This window comes from Scardinius erythrophthalmus (genome assembly GCF_964197995.2).
Source record: "Scardinius erythrophthalmus genome assembly, chromosome: 21".
NCBI classification, from domain to species: Eukaryota; Metazoa; Chordata; class Actinopteri; order Cypriniformes; family Leuciscidae; genus Scardinius; species Scardinius erythrophthalmus.
This window is the reverse complement of record NC_138241.1, coordinates 8559627-8581417: the sequence shown is the minus strand read 5'-3', so window position 1 is coordinate 8581417 and position 21791 is coordinate 8559627.

The window sequence follows — 21791 nt, the reverse complement described above, 5'->3', positions numbered from 1 at the left end:
AAAACGTTTCCAGTAACTTTTGAACAGTCCTGCTTATTGACTTGGACGAATCTTTGCCCATTCCTCTGTACAAAACAGCTTCAACTCTTGGATGTTGTTGGGTTACCTCACATGAGCTGCTTGCTTCCTCATCCTTCCACAACATTTCAATCATTTTAAGGTCATAACTTTTGACTCTGCCTTTCCAAAACATTCACTTTATTCTTCTTTAAGGTAGGTGGGTATATTTTGTCACAATATAATATATATAATAGTATAAAGTATAAATTGAGTTTGTAACTCCCTTCTGGTACATAGCAGACATTATTAGGCTAATATAGAAGCAATTATAAAAATGGTAAACAGAAATAAACTATAATCAGTGGAGTCGTGCTGAGGATGAACTATAGTTTAAGAGTCTGATAGCTTGGGGGGGAAAGTTGCTCTGCAGTCTGGTGGTGCGGCAGCAGAAACTTCTATATCTCTTCCCAGAAGGCAGCAGGATGAACAGGCTGTGGCTGGGTGGGTACTGTCCTTTAGTATCCTTTTGGCTCTGCGTAGGCACCTCACCTCACCGACATCACTGATGCTCCGGGGATAGGTACCAGTGATCTTCTGAGCAGTTTTAATCTCCCGCTGCAGAGCCCTCCGGTCCTGGGCCGTGCACATCCCATGGCAGTTTGTGATGTTTCCAGTCAGGTGATCACCACCATTTGCTGATGTAACGTGTCACACTGATGATGTATAATCCTCAAGTTTCTCCTTGGTGGTGACCTCATCTGTCCATACTTTGAATGTCCTTACTTATGATCAGACTTGCAGCACTGTCTTTATATTTCAATGTTAACATTAAAAAAAGACAGATATCACAATAGATGATGGAGAAGTGAACTGTGCATCACTACGCTGACATGAACTTTATCTGAAAAAATTATGTAAAAGTAGAATTCCATAAATTATATTCCATAAATATTATCAAAACTTTAGGTGTTCTCATAGTGTGGTCTTGTATCAAATAATGATGGCAGTTGTTAAGTATAGGCTATTCTGCTTATCATTGCCAATAGGCTATGCCTAGTAATTGCTGACAACTATAGCCTTTATAATCAATCTGGAATGTAAACAAAACATTTCAAGGTACACATTTCAAAGAAGACTATTATATGAATGAATATGAGGTGCTAGAAAAACAAAATTCATCAGGCGGTATGCAATGATCGACGCACCATGGGCCCAAACTTTTCTGTAGCTTTTCCATAGACAGCTTTTCAAAGCTGCCTCAGTATAATAGCCTACCGCTGTCACGCAATCCCTATGCGCAATCTGTGCTTCGGAGAAGTGCGGTCGCGCCCATGGTCGCACCATCTACGCTTAAAAATACATTGCTCGTCTATGTCAGCTTAAGCGCGAATGCATGTTTAAAATACATAAATGTAAAGATTGATTCTCATGACAAATAAATATTTTTTTGCTATGGTATAAATATTAAAGAATGCTCTGTGCAAAACAACACTATTTGATTATTATTTACCGCATATATTTTGTTTTGACAATATAGTCCACGTCCTACATTATCAGATACGGTCAGGAATTAACGTCAATTTAAAAATAAAATTTATGTTATTATTGCTCATTAAAACCATCCTTGATTTAACCTAAGCCGAGTCATTTCCAGAAGTGGTCCAGATCATCCGGAGCCGGTTTTTATGGTGAGGCCCAGTGCTTTACAGCCGTAACAAATGCATGTGCCAGAGCGAGCGAGTAGGGTATAAACGGAGCAAGTGGGTGGAGCTTTAGCCGCAAGTGGGCTGTACAAACTTCCAGAGGATTTTGATTGGTTTATTTAGTATCACCTGTGTTGTAGTAGCTATTGGTTTATGCTCCACAGTTGGTGGCGGTAATGTGTAAGTTTTGTTGCGATCCATCAGAAAACAAAGAAGAAAACCGCTTTTACATGTCAGCGTGCCGTTGAGATGAAGGGGTAAGCTTGTTGTACAGTTTTTAGTTTTGTAAAAAAGCATTATAAGTTCTGAAAAAGACCATTTCATAATGGCGTTTGTACACTGTTTTTAGTCTTGATGTATTAAAAAAAGAATAAGGGTAAAGTGTATCCAAATAAATTTCTGTAGTTTTTTTAGTAGCACACAAATTACAAAATCTGTAACGTGCATGACAAGATCTTTTCTGCATTCCATTTCTACAATTTGCTCTCCAGATTATGGATTGTGAAGACCATAAAAGGTATTGTGGCAGTGTAATTTTTGTACGTTTAAGGACTGCATTGATTTTCAAATTGTAAATGTCTTAAACGTTTTGTAAATGGATTTGATATTAGAATACAACTCCTAACTCAACCCTTGTGCATCAATTTAAAAAAGTTACTCATAGGTCCAAAGAGGACAAAAATGTCCATGTCAAAAAACTGTCATAAAAAGTTCACAGCTTGGAAGCACAGACTTAACTTTGGTATCATTTTAAAGAATACCCTTGGCAGATTATTGCTGAAGTTCAATTTTTTTTATAAGTAAATCCAAAAAAAAGTTATATAGGTTTAAGTTTATGAAAATTATTTCTGAATATTATTTTATATACAATATATATTTTATGAAACAAGTTGAACTCTAAAACGGCTAGAAAATCAAAGCCATAAATCTAAATAAGTTGTGTTCCAAATTTGAGGTTGATATCTCAAAAAATGAGCTTTCAGTAAGATTTTGTTTGGGCGCAGTACCAGACTTTCCCCATTGGATGCCAGCAAAACTCCACTGGTGAACACAGTGATTGGATTTTCGATTTGCAGTTGAGTTTTTCTCTCTCAAATATTACAAGCACACAACCACACTTTTTATTTTATTACACACATACAAACCACGCTTGGACATCCATACCAACACACCCACACAATTATTGTTGCATAATTTATCCAGTTGGCTCTATAATATGCCGAAGCAGAAAACAGGAATAAAGCGAGTATTTGCTTTATAGGCCTAACCTGAAAAAATGGCACCATCTGATAAAAATTTGTAAAAATGTCCATTTTGAAGCCTTGCCAACAGAATGAAAACCTATTAAAAAAGATTGCATCATTTTATAGTTAAACGGCACAGGGATTAAAAAATGCAGTTTTAATGGGTTTCAATGGGGCCATTTTTGTCCAAAAGGCGCTGAGAGAAAGTATTTTGTGTAACTAGTGCAAAATAGATTTTTTAAAGGAAATGGTGATGAAATAGTAAAATTCAAATAAAAATACACACCCGTGCCAAATTTTATGCAGTTAGCATTAACACAGGCAAAGTGATCAAAAAAACTAAACTGAAAAGGACAAAAATGCCCTCAAGGATGCACAAGTTGTACAATGCATGCAATTCTTTTAAAACTTGTTTTCATTGTAGTTATGCTTTTTTTCTGCGTAATCCACAATGTAATGTAATGTAATTGAAACATTTGTTTTAATATCATAATTATTTTATAAAATGTATTACTCATAACAGTCAGTGAAATAAATGTGAAACGCATGTTTTTGTGCTTCTTATGGCTAGAAAGTAAATATTGACATTAAAAAATAAAATGCATAACAAGAACATCATTGATAATGTTAAATGTTATGTTCTTATTTTTTTTTCACCTCAGGTGTTGCATGCTGGAAAAATAAGTCGTCTCATTACAAACAGCTCTTCTGGAGGATGTACTCAATCTCCACTTGTTTGGAGTGAGTGTGGGTTTGAGTACAAATGCTGCACACCTGGTACATTTTGTGTAAATTGGTGATGAATAAACTAGTTAGTCTAAAGGAACCCTAGTTCTTATTGTGCTTCTTGTGTATCCACCAGGTTATGCTGGGAAGGGAAAGCGAGGCGAGCTCCAGGGTATTTATTCAGAAACCTTCCACCCTGGATTTTGCAGTTTTCACTGCATGCAGATCAGTTCTAATGAGCTGATATAGTGTCCTTACAAATAACAAAAAAAGACTAAAAATAATAAAATAAATAAACACTTTTGCAATCAATTCTGAGTGACTTGTACATGATTTTATGATTTTATTTTATTCATTGAAAAAAATTATTTATCTACCCTGAGATTTAAATGTAATGTATGTGTAACACGTTCAGAAGAACATTAGTCTGCTATTTAAAAAGATTATGCAGTAAAGATGGATGGTAACTTTGTTTTTGTTTTTTTTTTACATTAGCCAAATGTTTTTCATGTATTTACACATTCACTTCACTGAGTCCAGTTGCATTACATTTTAATATGTTCATTTACTTGATACTGTAGAATTGTAGAATATATATCTAATATTCAGAAATATGCTTGAATAAGGCCTACAGCCTGATGAATTTAAAACACCATCACTTTAAGTATGGTAAAAGGTGTAAAGACGTGACTTCATCATTGACAGTGAGTGGTATTGGACACACACAATAATAACAAAGCTGTAAGAAATCAGACCATGATGAGGAATGTAATATTTTATCGTTTATTTTCATTACCGTCGCTACTTCCTGCCATACTCATTCACCGCCGTCCTCGGCAATGACAGCTTGGGGATTTCCGCACAAGCTCCTCCCACTTGCGGCGTAAACTCCTCCTACTTGCACATTTCTGAAATCCCTCCTACTTGCGGCATAAGCTCCTCCCACTTGCGGCGTAAGCTCCTCCCACCTGCAGGTCTCCGGGCTCATAGATATCATAAAGGCTAGATGTCTCGTCCGCGCTGCTGGCCAATGGAGCTCGACATCCGCACACGGCGGCCATCTTACCACAGGGTGCTCGCTCACTCATAACATGGTGCATGTACTTTTAAATAACCATAACTTGCTCAATTTTCTACAGATTTTCAAACGGTTTGGTTTGTTATAAACGTCAGAGATGTAGCTATTATACTGCATACATATGAATAATTATGTTCAAAATGTTTAAGCATTCGGAATTATAGCCACGTTAATAACGTTTGTAAGAAACCAAACCGTTTATAAATCCGTCCAGATTTCAGCGAGATAAGAGGATTTGTGTGCGTGCTGCTCACTCACCTTAATTCACAGAGCCCTGTGGTAAGATGGCCGCCGGTGATGCCGGAAGTGACTCCGCCTTAAGACATCTAGCCTTTATATGATATCTATGTCCGGGCTGCAGCGATACATACATGGGAGTGAGCTGCGGGCCACAATCGGCCCGATTGTACATGCATGCTGGGACACGAAGTTGCGTAGGCTCAAGTTATGCGCCTGGTGTCGGCAGACTTAAAAAAACCCATAATAAAATCAAATTGTTTTTAGCAAAATCCACCCGATTCTTGTTCTAAATCTCACAGACTACCACTGTGGTGATTTTCATGTTGATCTACTGTTTTATTATTTAATAATTGCCTGCCAAAATCATGACCAATACTGTTTGTAGGCTATACATTATCAAATATGCCTATAATAAAACAGTAGATCAACATGAAGTAAGACTCTTGCAGACTTGGAGGAGTTCCGTTTGCACGCACGCACGACTTGTTTAAATACATTTATGTTGTTAATAAATGACAATAAATTGTTGTTGTACCTGCAATATGATATTGTACTGTTTATATTATATCTCCAAGTTTTGTTTTTCCAGACAGTTTCTGGTCTCATTGACTTCCATAGTAGGGAAAAAATATAGCCTACTATGGAAGTCACTGGTACCAGAAATTGTCTGGTTACTGACATTCTTCTAAATATCTTCCTTTCTGTTCAGCAGAAGAAAGAAATTCATACAGGTTTGAAACAACATGAGGGTGACAGGATTTTCATTTTAAAGTGAACTATTCCTTTAACCCTCCCCTCCCAGTCTTGTGTGTGAAGGTTACAGTATAAACTATGATTTGTGTATACTACATTATAAATATATCATACTTTTTTACATGTAGCCTTACTTGAAATTACAAAAAAATACTATGAAGGTAAGCTACTTGACTTGTATGTTTAAAAATGTTGTTTGTATGACGTCTTTGAGTAGGCAAACATGCATGTTGTGAACGGGGAATATGCTTCAACAAAATAAAATAAAAGTAGACTCATTGACTAGTGGTTTCACACTTGATGACCCCAGTGTATGTGTGTGTATTACTTGTCTCTCCTAAATAGATTTTTTTTGATTGAATCAACCATCTTTTCTCTTTTCTTTACCTTAAGACTGGTCCTACCCAGAGCCATAGAGAGAAAGAGTTGCGACCGCGACACTCTTTGATGTCGCCGCTATGGCTGTCACGTGGTTCATGTAAGCCCCAATAGTTCCAAAACATACGCTGGCTGTCATGCTCTTCTATGGGACAGACAGCAGCGATTGCATTATTGAACGGTAAATATAAAATAAAACACACCCCAAGTACTTTTTCAGCTGTTATTGCATTTTGTTAATGTCAGTTTTGCATTTGGAGATAAGTTTTAGGCTATATTTTTGGAGGGAAAAGCTTAGTGTTAATGTGCGCATGGGTAGTAGCACTGGCTTTAGCGGCTCTAACTTAACTTTTCCATATCATTCATCTGATGATGGACGTCTCATGATATTTATTTTAGCACAACTGGGCTGCACTGTAAAAAGTTTAACTATTATTTACTCAATTTTATTGGTGAAACATTTTTACACTCAAAAAAATTGAGTAAATTTTAAAGCTGTGAAATCAATGAAATATACTGTATGAATTGAGTAAATGCAAGTAAAAAAATTAAGTAAATCTGAGTAACTGCATCTGGTACATTAACAAATAAAATTGAGTAGAAATAATTTAACATTTAAACATTAAAAAAACAATATTTATGAGTAATATTAACTGTTTTTATTAATGAGTAATATTAACTTTTTTATTTTCTCTAAACCTTTGTAAAAATAGTACTCCAGACAACCACCATTATACATTACATTGGCCTTTATTTTCAATGAGTACAGCAATACAGCACATTTAGACTGTTTTTTTTTTCATGTATACAATATTGCCTGCATTTAAACTTATTTAACAAGTAAAAATGAAATATTTAAACATTCAGGTAGCCAAATTCAAGTCTAATCAACCACTCTGTTATCCAATATCCACCGAATCTGCGCTGGTCCTCGTGCCGGAGACAGACTCGCGCTCTGCGGGTGAACTTTGAACTTCATACCGCCGTCTTGCATTTCACTCACAGTCACTGTCTGAGGCACAGCCGAAATATACTGCGAGCGACTGACATAACCTGCCAATAAACAAAAAGTGATAGTTCTGAGGACATTTTATCATCCAAATGATAATAATTATATTCATTATCATTATGAAAGTCAGTCATGTGTTTATGCAAAGCGTTTCAATCACGCAAAAAGACAAACGCGGCTCTCGTCTCGTTTAGGTGTCGAATTACGCCTCTGTAGGCTATGTTGTTTTGCATTAAATATGATTTAAAGCACAGTAATGATTTTATAGATAAAATAAAACATACACCAACCTGAATTTCACAGTGAAAATGCACCAAATCTGCGACGCTGAGAAGAGAGCTGTTGTTCTGGAGACTGGAGAGTTCAAACCATATGGTTCAAACAGCCACGCTCACTCCAACCGTCGAGTTTTCGTCACGTCAGAGGGTGGGGGAGGGAGGGGGGGCAATGTTTTAATTGAGTAAACTTACTCAATTTTAAGAGCGTGTTAAATATATTAATAATATTGATTTGAATTAAGTAATTTTTTTGTTTCTTGAAACAGATCAGTTTAATTAAACATTCTCAAATATTTTGATAGAAATTTCACATATATATTAAGTATATTATAAAGAAATAATTGGTTAGTCAAATACTAAATTATTTTATTGAAAAAAACTTAAATATATCTGTAAATTTTAGATAAAATTAACTGTTGGATTTTTACTCAATTATTTTGGTATGTTTAACTCAAACAATCAAGTAAACGATATACAGAGATTTTATTAAGTTAATAAAGTTAAAAATTTCTGTAATATTTACTAAGCCACAGAATAATTTTTTACAGTGTGTATTAGGCTATTGATTCCCGTGATTTTGCTTATAAATTTTGATTCAGCCATTAGCCTACCTTCGTGATCACGCAAAGAGGTCTGCCGTGGCGGTCCGTTCAGAGTTCGCTTAAGCTAGCTTACTTCTTCTGATGAAAGTGGCCATCCCCAGGTCCACAATGTGAAACATTATCATGTTAAGACTAAGAATATTATTTTAATATTAAGCCATACACATTATCAAAACTATAACAGATTAAAAACGAATTTAAGCATTGCTGATACAAATGAAGGTTTTCAAATAAACTATTTTTATTAAACAATGACAGACAACAAAAATGTGTGCTTGTGTGAACAAGAAAAGCAAAAATCAGGGGCAGGTGATCCATGAAACAGACAGGACTGGTGATGGCCATAACAATCCTAGAAGTCCAGCATTGTTCTCACAAGCCGCTTCACTCAAGACAATAAAACATAATGAAAAGTTAGTATATCACAAAAAATTTAATTAAATAAAAGTTGCTATAAAGGTGGCAGCGATTCATTACCGAACTCTTAACTGACGAAGTCGCACTAGCTAAGTTAGCAGGCAGTGCTTGAAAATTGGGTGAAACAACTAACATAAAATATAAATAATTACGCTGTGCATGTATAAATGAAGACCAGTATAAGCATCACAAAGGGCCTCTGATACAAAATAGACAGTTGACAATTCAAAAGAGGTCGATATTTCAACAACTTAACTCTGGAACAACTCGACGCGCAGCAATGTAAGTGAATGGGGTCCAACGCCAAAATGACAGTGTTTAGAACTATTCCGCTCTTCAAATCCCGGAAGTGGGCGGTTAAAAGCGCCGCCATTATTTACAACGGAGGTCTATGGGAGTGTCGCAACTCTTTCTCTCTATGGCTCTGGGTCACCCTATCAGTAAGCATTAATGTTGAAAAGTTAACGGATTATTTCAAGTGGTACTCGATGCAGAGCCAAATGGGAGGAGCTAGAGCTCCAGCTCCTCCCCTCGCTGGATTTAGTGGGAGGGGCCGCGCATGCGCATGTTAACATTCTCGCTATCAAAGAGTTACGTCACGATCTTTTCCCGCAGCGTTGCATTCCGGGAAGGCGCCGCCATTTTAGGTGGTAACTCTATACATGGGTTTCTCGGCGACGTCATCACTGCTTGCGCACGCAACCAGGAGGCAATAGACCCGCGGTCTTCGTATCGGAGTAAAGGGTTTAGGCTAGTAGCATAGTGGTGGTGTTGTCTCTAAGTCAAATTGCAAAGAAGTTGTTGCGTAATTTATTTATATGCAGGCCTATCTGTTGTGTTTTATCTGCTCATTTAAATTATACATGTTGCAAGTAATTCCAAATTTAGGCAAATGGAAGAGTGGGACAGAAGAAGGAAGTATGTTATATGCTATTCTTTCTATTCATAATTTGACGAGCTGCACATGACCACATAGCACGTAGTTGTATGCATCAATGGATTTGTACGCTCTAATCATTTATTTTGTATACACACTTGGTGTCTGAATAAGATAATTATATAGCCTATATCAGGCCATACAATTGCTGGCCACTATTTGTCATCCGCAATCCAAAGATCGTCATGTATTGCGTAGGGATCCGGCAAGATCTCACCATTGCTGAGAGTAAGTTTTTTAATATAATCGCCACGGTCGGAGGTACTAAGGCTACATAATCCATCGTCAAATCTTTGATTTACACTAATGTAACGTTATATGTGCAGTCATGAAATGCTGCAGGTCGTAAAGTAACGTAACGTAAACAAGGTTAACTTATATAAAAGCAAATGCTGCACTGCTAACATTACATTACTAACTTAGTCTAACATGATAATTCATACATGCATCACAGTATGTCCGGATTCGTAAACAGTTGGACGTTTTACATATGTTATAATAATATGAAACACAAACAAACAGATCCAACTCTGAAATTGCAGTTTATAATTAAGTCAACAAGAAATTACAAACAATGGGAAATCTACGTTGATTACAATATCTTTACAGAATTCGGCATAACAGATAGCGGGTTTTTTGCCTCCTGGATGCGCGCGCATCCGGTATTGTTTGTATACAAGAAACCCGTGTATCAGTTGCCATGGTTACTTCTACAGTGAGGCCAAGATAAATAGCAAAAGAGAGAGAAAAGATCAGGTTGATATGCGTTTGCATTTTAGCGATATGCCACATTTTCTTGGCAAGATATGGAGAAGGAAAAAGCTTAAAGAAACGGCCTATCACGTTATGACGTAGCCTACGACATTGCCAGAATGTACGATCTGTCCGCACACAGCAGGTCCAAAATCAGATTTATTTCCACATATAAATAAACCCCAGGCAAAATTAATCAGTGAGGCCCTATTTTTAAATATATTTTATATAGTCCTATGTTTTTTATATAATATATTAAAATGTATATTTGTTAATAGGCTATCTTCATTGCCTAGATATAATTAAACAAAAACACATCTAACAGAACATAACCTGAGTTGTTCTTTTTTTACAATATGTTCTTATTTATTTTTTATTTATTTATTTTTTCATTAACAAAATGTCAATCTTCGTCTTTATAACAGAAGATACAAAAATCTTCAGCCTATTAGGCTACATGTATAACGGATTATCACCTTATAAACAGTCCTTTGTGGAATAAGGCCTAATGCTATATAGAAATAGCATAGCCTATGGTTATAGCATCTTAATTTAAACTTTATTTTGGTATTAGGTTATTAAAATGCTAACTCGTCTATCTAATGTAAAGAGCTGGATATTAGGCTACTTAAATAGGCCTTATGTCATTAAATGTAGGCATCTACGATAGACTAAATATTTTTAACGTTAGTCATTCATTTAAGCAATGACTAATATCGCACGTTAATCAATCCTGGGTGCAGTTCAAGCATCAAGCACCGGCAAAAGTAGGCTAATGATAATAAATGTGTCTAAAAAAAATAAAGCATTTTCATTATGTATTAATAGGCTTTGTACAGTATCATAACACTGAACAACTCAACAGAAATCAGATGATTTAGATTAATTCACAAATAACACACACGTAAATGCGGTGGACAAAAAATAAATAGGGGTGCACTATCTAAGCTTTCACATTGCCTTTTAAGTCTAGTAATTTACATAATAACAGCAGACGCTTTTGTCCAAAGCAGCTTTAAAAGTGAGGAAAACAACACACACACACACACACACACACGCACGCACGCGCACGCGCGCACACACACACACACACACAGTGTGAGCAATGTTCTTATTAGGTGTTTACGCGTTTGTCACAGAAACGATAAATATTTAATCATAATCACGACAAATATTAGAGAAAAATACAATATGATGTATGCCAGCATATTGCGCATCAAAACACACTTGTCCTTCCATCACGGTTGAACTCGCACTAGATCCAGCAACAGTGAGCTAGAGCTCTAGCTCCTCCCATTTGACGCTGCAGCGAATCCCCGCTCACTAAATTTAGCAGCGAGGGGAGGAGCTAGAGCTCATTTGGCTCTGCATCGAGCACCATCTCCCCAGCGATCCATTTCGCCCCTTTGTATAACTTGTTTATTCGTGTAGCCTGCCTTCCAGATAATCAATATGCACTTGCTTAGCAGTTTTTCCATTGGGATATTATGGAATCAAACGAATCAAGAGTTCTAGACTCTGACAGGTCCTTCTTATTTGCTTTCATGTTACTATAGACAACTATACCTAGGGTCTTGAAGTTATATCACACCACATGTAGTCACTTACATGTATGCTTACTTGGCATATGTAATTCTTTAGGTATTTACAACAGCATTGTTCACTGTATGATAAAATTGTGAAAATTAATCGTAAGAAGAAGTTTATATTAATTCAAGTTTGCTCTGTGCGGATGTATTGTTCTGTTCCAGTGATGTTCTTTGACTAAATCTGAAGGGAAAAGATATCAGTTATGGGGTCACAGCTTGTTCCCCAATGATATCTGCCGCAGCTTTTGCAAAGAGGCATATATACCCCTCGGGTCCCAGCAAGTTTTCACCAAGGTGGTAGGACCCAGCGATCCATTTCGCCCCTTTGCATAACTTGTTTATTCGTGTAGCCTGCCCTCCAGATAATCAGTATGCACTTGCTTAGCATTTTTTCCATTGGGTTATTATGGAATCAAACTAATCAAGAGTTCTAGACTTTGGCAGGTTCTTCTTATTTGCTTTCATGTTACTATAGACAACTATGCCTAGGGTTTTGAAGTTCTATCACACCACATGTAGTCACTTACATGTATGCTTACTTGGCATATGTAATTCTTTAGGTATTTACAACACCAATGTTCACTATATGATAAAAGTGAGACAATTAATCGTAAGAAGAAGTTTATATTAGTTCAAGTTTGCTCTCTGTGTTTGTATTGTTCTGTTCCAGTGATGTTCTTTGACTAAATCTGAAAGGAAAATATATCACTTATGGGGTCAAAGCTTGTTCCCCAATGGTATCTGCTGCAGATTTTGCAAGAGGCATATATACCCCTCGGGTCCCAGCAAGTTTTCACCAAGGTGGTAGGACCCAGCGATCCATTTTGCCCCTTTGCATACCTTGTTTATTCGTGCAGCCTGCCTTCCAGATAATCAATATGCACTTGCTTAGCATTTTTTCCATTGGGTTATTATGGAATCAAACTAATCAAGAGTTCTAGACTTTGACAGGTTCTTCTTATTTGCTTTCATGTTACTATAGACAACTATGCCTAGGGTCTTTAAGTTCTATCAGACCACATGTAGTCACTTACATGTATGCTTACTTGGGATATGTAACTCTTTAGGTATTTACAACACCACTGGCCACTATATGATAAAAGTGTGAAAATGAATCGTAAGAAGAAGTTTATATTAGTTCAAGTTTGCTCTCTTTGTGGATGTATTGTTCTGTTCCAGTGATGTTCTTTGACTACATCTGAAGGGAAAAGATATCACCTATGGTGTCAAAGCCTGTTCCCCAATGGTATCTGCTAAAGCTTTTGCAAGAGGCATATATACCCCTCGGGTCCCAGCAAGTTTTCACCAAGGTGGTAGGACCCAGCGATCCATTTCGCCCCTTTGCTTACCTTGCTTATTCGTGTAGCCAGCCCTCCAGATAATCAATATGCACTTGCTTAGCATTTTTTCCATTGGGTTATTATGGAATCAAACTAATCAAGAGTTCTAGACTTTGACAGGTTCTTCTTATTTGCTTTCATATTACTATAGACATCTATGCCTAGGGTCTTGAAGTTCTATCACACAACATGTAGTCACTTGCATGTATGCTTACTTGGCATATGTAACTCTTTAGGTATTTACAACACCACTGGTCACTATATGATAAAAGTGTGCAAATTAATCGTAAGAAGTTTATATTAGTTCAAGTTTGCTCTCTGTTTGTATGTATTGTTCTGTTTCAGTGATGTTCTTTGACTAAATCTGAAGGGAAAAGATATCACCTACAGGGTCAAAGCCTGTTCCCCAATGGTATCTGTTGCAGCTTTTGCAAGAGGCATATATACCCCTCGGGTCCCAGCAAGTTTTCACCAAGGTGGTAGGACCCAGCGATCCATTTTGCCCCTTTGCATACCTTGTTTATTCGTGTAGCCTGCCCTCCAGATAATCAGTATGCACTTGCTTAGCATTTCTTCCATTGGGTTATTATGGAATCAAACGAATCAAGAGTTCTAGACTTTGACAGGATCTTCTTATTTGCTTTCATGTTACTATAGACAACTATGCATAGGGTCTTGAAGTTCTATCACACCACATGTAGCCACTTACATGTATACTTACTTGGCATATGTAACTCTTTAGGTATTTACAACACCACCGGTCACTACATGATAAAAGTGTGAAAATTAATCGTAAGAAGAAGTTTATATTAGTTCAAGTTTGCTCTCTGTGGATGTATTGTTCTGCTCCAGTGATGTTCTGTGACCAAATCTGAAAGAAAAAGATACCACCTATGTGGTCAAAGCCTGTTCCCCAATGGTATCTGCTGAAGCTTTTGCAAGAGGCATATATACCCCTCGGGTCCCAGCAAGTTTTCACCAAGGTGGTAGGACCCAGCGATCCATTTCGCCCCTTTGCATACCTTGTTTATTCTGTAGCCTGTCTTCCAGATAATCAATATGCACTTGCTTAGCATTTCTTCCATTGGGTTATTATGGAATCAAACTAATCAAGAGTTCTAGACTTTGACAGGTTCTTCTTATTTACTTTCATGTTACTATAGACAACTATACCTAGGGTCTTGAAGTTCTATTACACCACATGTAGTCACTTACATGTATGCTTACTTGGCATATGTAACTCTTTAGGTATTTACAACACCACTGGTCACTACATGATAAAAGTGTGAAAATTAATCGTAATAAGAAGTTTATATTAGTTCAAGTTTGCTCTGTGTGGATGTATTGTTCTGTTCCAGTGTTGTTCTGTGACTAAATCTGAAGGGAAAAGATAGCACCTATGGGCTCAAAGCCTGTTCCCCAATGGTATCTGCTGAAGCTTTTGCAAGAGGCATATATACCTCTCGGGTCCCAGCAAGTTTTCACCAAGGTGGTAGGACCCAGCGATCCATTTCGCCCCTTTGCATACCTTGTTTATTCGTGTAGCCTGCCTTCCAGATAATCAATATGCACTTGCTTAGCATTTTTTCCAATGGGTTATTATGAAATCATACTAATCAAGAGTTCTAGACTTTGACAGATTCTTCTTATTTGCTTTCATGTTACTATAGACAACTATGCCTAGGGTCTTGCAGTTCTATCACACCACATGTAGTCACTTACATGTATGCTTACTTGGCATAGGTAATTCTTTAGGTATTTACAACAGCATTGTTCACTGTATGATAAAATTGTGAAAATTAATCGTAAGAAGAAGTTTATATTAGTTCAAGTTTGCTCTGTGTGGATGTATTGTTCTGTTCCAGTGATGTTCTTTGACTAAATCTGAAGGGAAAAGATATCAGTTATGGGGTCACAGCTTGTTCCCCAATGGTATCTGCCGCAGCTTTTGCAAGAGGCATATATACCCCTCGGGTCCCAGCAAGTTTTCACCAAGGTGGTAGGACCCAGCGATCCATTTCGCCCCTTTGCATAACTTGTTTATTCGTGTAGCCTGCCCTCCAGATAATCAGTATGCACTTGCTTAGCATTTTTTCCATTGGGTTATTATGGAATCAAACTAATCAAGAGTTCTAGACTTTGGCAGGTTCTTCTTATTTGCTTTCATGTTACTATAGACAACTATGCCTAGGGTTTTGAAGTTCTATCACACCACATGTAGTCACTTACATGTATGCTTACTTGGCATATGTAATTCTTTAGGTATTTACAACACCAATGTTCACTATATGATAAAAGTGAGACAATTAATCGTAAGAAGAAGTTTATATTAGTTCAAGTTTGCTCTCTGTGTTTGTATTGTTCTGTTCCAGTGATGTTCTTTGACTAAATCTGAAAGGAAAATATATCACTTATGGGGTCAAAGCTTGTTCCCCAATGGTATCTGCTGCAGCTTTTGCAAGAGGCATATATACCCCTCGGGTCCCAGCAAGTTTTCACCAAGGTGGTAGGACCCAGCGATCCATTTTGCCCCTTTGCATACCTTGTTTATTTGTGTAGCCTGCCTTCCAGATAATCAATATGCACTTGCTTAGCATTTTTTTCCATTGGGTTATTATGGAATCAAACTAATCAAGAGTTCTAGACTTTGACAGTTTCTTCTTATTTGCTTTCATGTTACTATAGACAACTATGCCTAGGGTCTTTAAGTTCTATCAGACCACATGTAGTCACTTACATGTATGCTTACTTGGCATATGTAACTCTTTAGGTATTTACAACACCACTGGCCACTATATGATAAAAGTGTGAAAATGAATCGTAAGAAGAAGTTTATATTAGTTCAAGTTTGCTCTCTGTGTGGATGTATTGTTTTGTTCCAGTGATGTTCTTTGACTACATCTGAAGGGAAAAGATATCACCTATGGTGTCAAAGCCTGTTCCCCAATGGTATCTGCTGAAGCTTTTGCAAGAGGCATATATACCCCTCGGGTCCCAGCAAGTTTTCACAAAGGTGGTAGGACCCAGCGATCCATTTCGCCATTTGCTTGAGTCATCTCAGCCTTAATAAGCCTGTTAACAAGCAGAATCACTGAAGGAGATGAGTATAAACACAAGAACTACAACTGACTTCAGCCACAGTCTTAGATGAAATCAACAGAAGATAAAAGACGACAATAAATCTCTCAAGATCTCATCAGAAGAGGATTAAAAAACTCCACAAAAAGCATTACCACCTTCACTTATTACTAACCAGAATTACTTTATTTCTGTCAGATATCCACTTAGAATTAACAGGGGTTTAACTCTCTGTTTCATTTGAAATCACCATAATGGTGATTATTGTTTCCATTAGTTGGTCTTTATAACTCTTGCAAAGAAAGCAGTACCAGCCAGCAGTGGTCAACTTGAAGCTTCCACCTGCACTCCCATCGAAGCTAAGTAGGGTTGAGCCTGGTCTTTATCTGGATGGGAAAGCTCCTGGGAGACTGGGTAGCTGCTGGAAGAGGTGTTAGAGAGGACGCAGGTCTGATCAACCTGTGGCCTTAGTGGGTCCTAACACCCCAGTACAGTCACAATAAGCTGTACTGTATAAAGGGTACCTCTGGTGTAAAATAGTCCCTATATCCCATAACATCCAACGCCCCAGTACAGTCGCTATAAACTGTACTGAATAAAGGGTGTCACCCTGGGGCAAAAATAATCCCTATTATTATTATTATTTTTCTGGCTGGTGTGACTGTGTGTTTGTATGGTATGGTGTGTTTGTTATGGAAAAGAAAGCCTCTCATCATCCAATAGCTGTGCGCAGGCACAAGATGGAGTGCCAAAAGCCCATCAAGTTCCTCCAGAGGTGTATAGTCCAGGGGTCAGAAAGTAGAAGTCCTGCCATATGTTTATTCCACCCATGAACTCAGCCAGCTGATTTCACTAATTAGTTCTATCTCCTGGCTGAATTAGCAAATCCAGGTGATTGGAACAAAATACTGAGAAGGACTTTTACTTTCTGAACCTGGACTTTACACCTCTGGCCACATGTCAGCCAAGAGCAAAATAAATAAACCACAACTGGACATTATCTGAGCCACAAAATCTGTGTATATTAAATATGGAGTCATCTCAGCCTTAATAAGCCTGTTAACAAGCAGAATCACTGAAGGAAAGAAGAGAACAGAAAAAGAGACGAGCAGAAACAAGAACTACAACTGATTTCAGTCACAGCCTTAGATGAAATCAACTGAAGAGAAAAGAAGACATTAAATCTGTGAAGATCTCAGCAGAGGAGGATTAAACAACTCCACAAACAGCATTACCAGCTTCACGTATTACTAACCAGACTGACTTTATTTCTGTCAGACGTCTACAGAAGTTTTTATTGAGAATTAACAGAGGTTTAACTCTAATGTGGTTCATTTGAAGTCACCATAACAGCGATTAGTGTTTCCATTAGTTGGGCTCTTAACTCTTATGATAGACAGTGTGTTTGTTAAGCAGCAAAAGAAGGTAAAGTCAAATGAGATCAGGTGATGATGGTTACCTGTTGATGGTTTTATAATCGTCATGAAGTAGCCTGAATCACTGATGTTTTCAAAGTCTAATAATTGTGTTCCATTATATTTTCACATCACAAACCCTGTGTTACTGCAGCATGAGATCGAGCAATATTATAAGAATCAGAATATTTTAACAAACATGAGCACAAAAAAGTCAGTTTAATATGACACACACAGACATCAACAATCAGCGTATGAATCTCAACAATGGTGACAATCAAAAGTCCCTTGCTGCAATGCATGCTGGGAACCAGCATAGAGTCCAAAACGCCCAGCATGCATTGCAACATGAATAAATTATGTAGCTGAATTGTCCTATTATTTTGTTTAATTCTATATATTTTTATTTATTTTTTGCTGTTGTTTTTGTAGTGAAATTTAGTAGTTTTTTGTGATGTTCAGAGTTGATCTGTTTATCTGAATATTGTTTATTGTCACCATTGTTGAGATTCATACGCTGATTGTTAATAACTGTGTGTGTCACTCTAGGTACAAATTTTGTGTTCATGGTTATTAAAATATTTTAACTGATAGGTATACTACTGTTGGATCTCATGCTAGAGTAACACAGGGTTTGTGATGTAAATGTATTGATGGAACAAAAAAATTGTTATATACAAATAACATCTGGGATTCAGTCTATTTCATGATGATTACAAAACCATCAACAGGTAACCATCACACCTGATCTCATTTCACTTTAGCTTTCTTTGCTTTTGCAAATGTGTTTGACAAACACACTGTCACAGCGGCCAAAAACAGACAAAATATATAATAAGAGTTAAGAGCCCAACTAATGGAAACACTAATCACTGTTATGGTGACTTCAAATGAAACACATTAGAGTTAAACCTCTGTTAATTCTCAATAAAAACTTCAGTGATTCTGCTTGTTAACAGGCTTATTAAGGCTGAGATGACTCAATATTTAATATACACAGGTTTTGTGGCTCAGATAAGGTCCAGTTCTGGTTTATTTCTTTTGCTCTTGGCTGACATCTGGCCAGATGTGTAAAGTCCAGGTTCCGAAAGTAAAAGTCCTCCTCAGTATATTGTGTTCCAATCACCTGGATTTGCTAATTCAGCCAGGAGATAGAACTAATTAGTGAAATCAGCTGGCTGAGTTCATGGGTGGAATAAACATATGGCAGGACTTCTACTTTCGGACCCCTGGACTATACACCTCTGTAGACAACTAATAATTGTGATGAAATTAAGCAAGGTATTTGCTTTCATGTTACTATAGACAACTATGCCTAGGGTCTTGAAGTTCTATCACACCACATGTAGTCACTTACATGTATGCTTACGTGGCATATATAACTATTTAGGTATTTACAACACCACTGGCCACTAAATGATAAAAGTGTGAAAATTAATCGTAAGAATAAGTTTATATTAGTTCAAGTTTGCTCTGTGTGGATGTATTGTTCTGTTCCAGTGATGTTCTGTGACTAAATCTGAAGGGAAAAGATGTCACCTATGTGCTCAAAGCCTGTTCCCCAATGGTATCTGCTTAAGCTTTTGCAAGAGGCATTTATACCCCTCGGGTCCCAGCAAGTTTTCACCAAGGTGGTAGGACCCAGCGATCCATTTTGCCACTTTGCTTACCTTGTTTATTCGTGTAACCAGCCCTCCAGATAATCAATATGCACTTGCTTAGCATTTCTTCCATTGGGTTATTATGAAATCAAACTAATCAAGAGTTTTAGACTTTGACAGTTTCCTCTTATTTGCTTTCATGTTACTATAGACAACTATGCCTAGGGTCTTGAAGTTCTATCACACCACATGTAGTCACTTACATGTATGCTTACTTGGCATATGTAATTCTTTAGGTATTTACAACACCATTGTTCACTATATGATAAAAGTGAGAAAATTAATCGTAAGAAGAAGTTTATATTAGTTCAAGTTTGCTCTCTGTGTATGTATTGTTCTGTTCCAGTGATGTTCTTTGACTACGTCCGAAGGGAAAAGATATCACCTATGGGCTCAAAGCCTGTTCCCCAATGGTATCTGCTGAACTTTTGCAAGAAGCTTATATACCCCTCGGGTCCCAGCAAGTTTTCACCAAGGTGGTAGGACCCAGCGATCCATTTCGCCCCTTTGCATACCTTGTTTATTCGTGAAGCCTGCCTTCCAGATAATCAATATGCACTTGCTTAGCATTTCTTCTATTGGGTTATTATGGAATCAAACTAATCAAGAGTTCTAGACTTTGACAGGTTCTTCTTATTTGCTTTCATGTTACTATAGACAACTATGCCTAGGGTCTTGAAGTTCTATCACACTTACATGTAGTCACTTACATGTGTGCTTACTTGGCATATGTAATTCTTTTGGTATTTACAACAGCATTGTTCACTGTATGATAAAATTGTGAAAATTAATCGTAAGAAGAAGTTTATATTAGTTCTATTTTGCTCTGTGTGGATGTATTGTTCTGTTCCAGTGATGTTCTTTGACTAAATCTGAAGGGAAAAGATATCAGTTATGGGGTCACAGCTTGTTCCCCAATGGTATCTGCCGCAGCTTTTGCAAGAGGCATATATACCCCTCGGGTCCCAGCAAGTTTTCACCAAGGTGGTAGGACCCAGCGATCCATTTTGCCCCTTTGCATAACTTGTTTATTCGTGTAGCCTACCCTCCAGATAATCAGTATGCACTTGCTTAGCATTTTTTCCATTGGGTTATTATGGAATCAAACTAATCAAGAGTTCTAGACTTTGGCAGGTTCTTCTTATTTGCTTTCATGTTACTATAGACAACTATGCCTAGGGTTTTGAAGTTCTATCACACCACATGTAGTCACTTACATGTATGCTTACTTGGCATATGTAATTCTTTAGGTATTTACAACACCAATGTTCACTATATGATAAAAGTGAGACAATTAATCGTAAGAAGAAGTTTATATTAGTTCAAGTTTGCTCTCTGTGTTTGTATTGTTCTGTTCCAGTGATGTTCTTTGACTAAATCTGAAAGGAAAATATATCACTTATGGGGTCAAAGCTTGTTCCCCAATGGTATCTGCTGCAGCTTTTGCAAGAGGCATATATACCCCTCGGGTCCCAGCAAGTTTTCACCAAGGTGGTAGGACCCAGCGATCCATTTTGCCCCTTTGCATACCTTGTTTATTTGTGTAGCCTGCCTTCCAGATAATCAATATGCACTTGCTTAGCATTTTTTTCCATTGGGTTATTATGGAATCAAACTAATCAAGAGTTCTAGACTTTGACAGGTTCTTCTTATTTGCTTTCATGTTACTATAGACAACTATGCCTAGGGTCTTTAAGTTCTATCAGACCACATGTAGTCACTTACATGTATGCTTACTTGGCATATGTAACTCTTTAGGTATTTACAACACCACTGGCCACTATATGATAAAAGTGTGAAAATGAATCGTAAGAAGAAGTTTATATTAGTTCAAGTTTGCTCTCTGTGTGGATGTATTGTTTTGTTCCAGTGATGTTCTTTGACTACATCTGAAGGGAAAAGATATCACCTATGGTGTCAAAGCCTGTTCCCCAATGGTATCTGCTGAAGCTTTTGCAAGAGGCATATATACCCCTCGGGTCCCAGCAAGTTTTCACAAAGGTGGTAGGACCCAGCGATCCATTTCGCCATTTGCTTGAGTCATCTCAGCCTTAATAAGCCTGTTAACAAGCAGAATCACTGAAGGAGATGAGTATAAACACAAGAACTACAACTGACTTCAGCCACAGTCTTAGATGAAATCAACAGAAGATAAAAGACGACAATAAATCTCTCAAGATCTCATCAGAAGAGGATTAAAAAACTCCACAAAAAGCATTACCACCTTCACTTATTACTAACCAGAATTACTTTATTTCTGTCAGATATCCACTTAGAATTAACAGGGGTTTAACTCTCTGTTTCATTTGAAATCACCATAATGGTGATTATTGTTTCCATTAGTTGGTCTTTATAACTCTTGCAAAGAAAGCAGTACCAGCCAGCAGTGGTCAACTTGAAGCTTCCACCTGCACTCCCATCGAAGCTAAGTAGGGTTGAGCCTGGTCTTTATCTGGATGGGAAAGCTCCTGGGAGACTGGGTAGCTGCTGGAAGAGGTGTTAGAGAGGACGCAGGTCTGATCAACCTGTGGCCTTAGTGGGTCCTAACGCCCCAGTACAGTCACAATAAGCTGTACTGTATAAAGGGTAC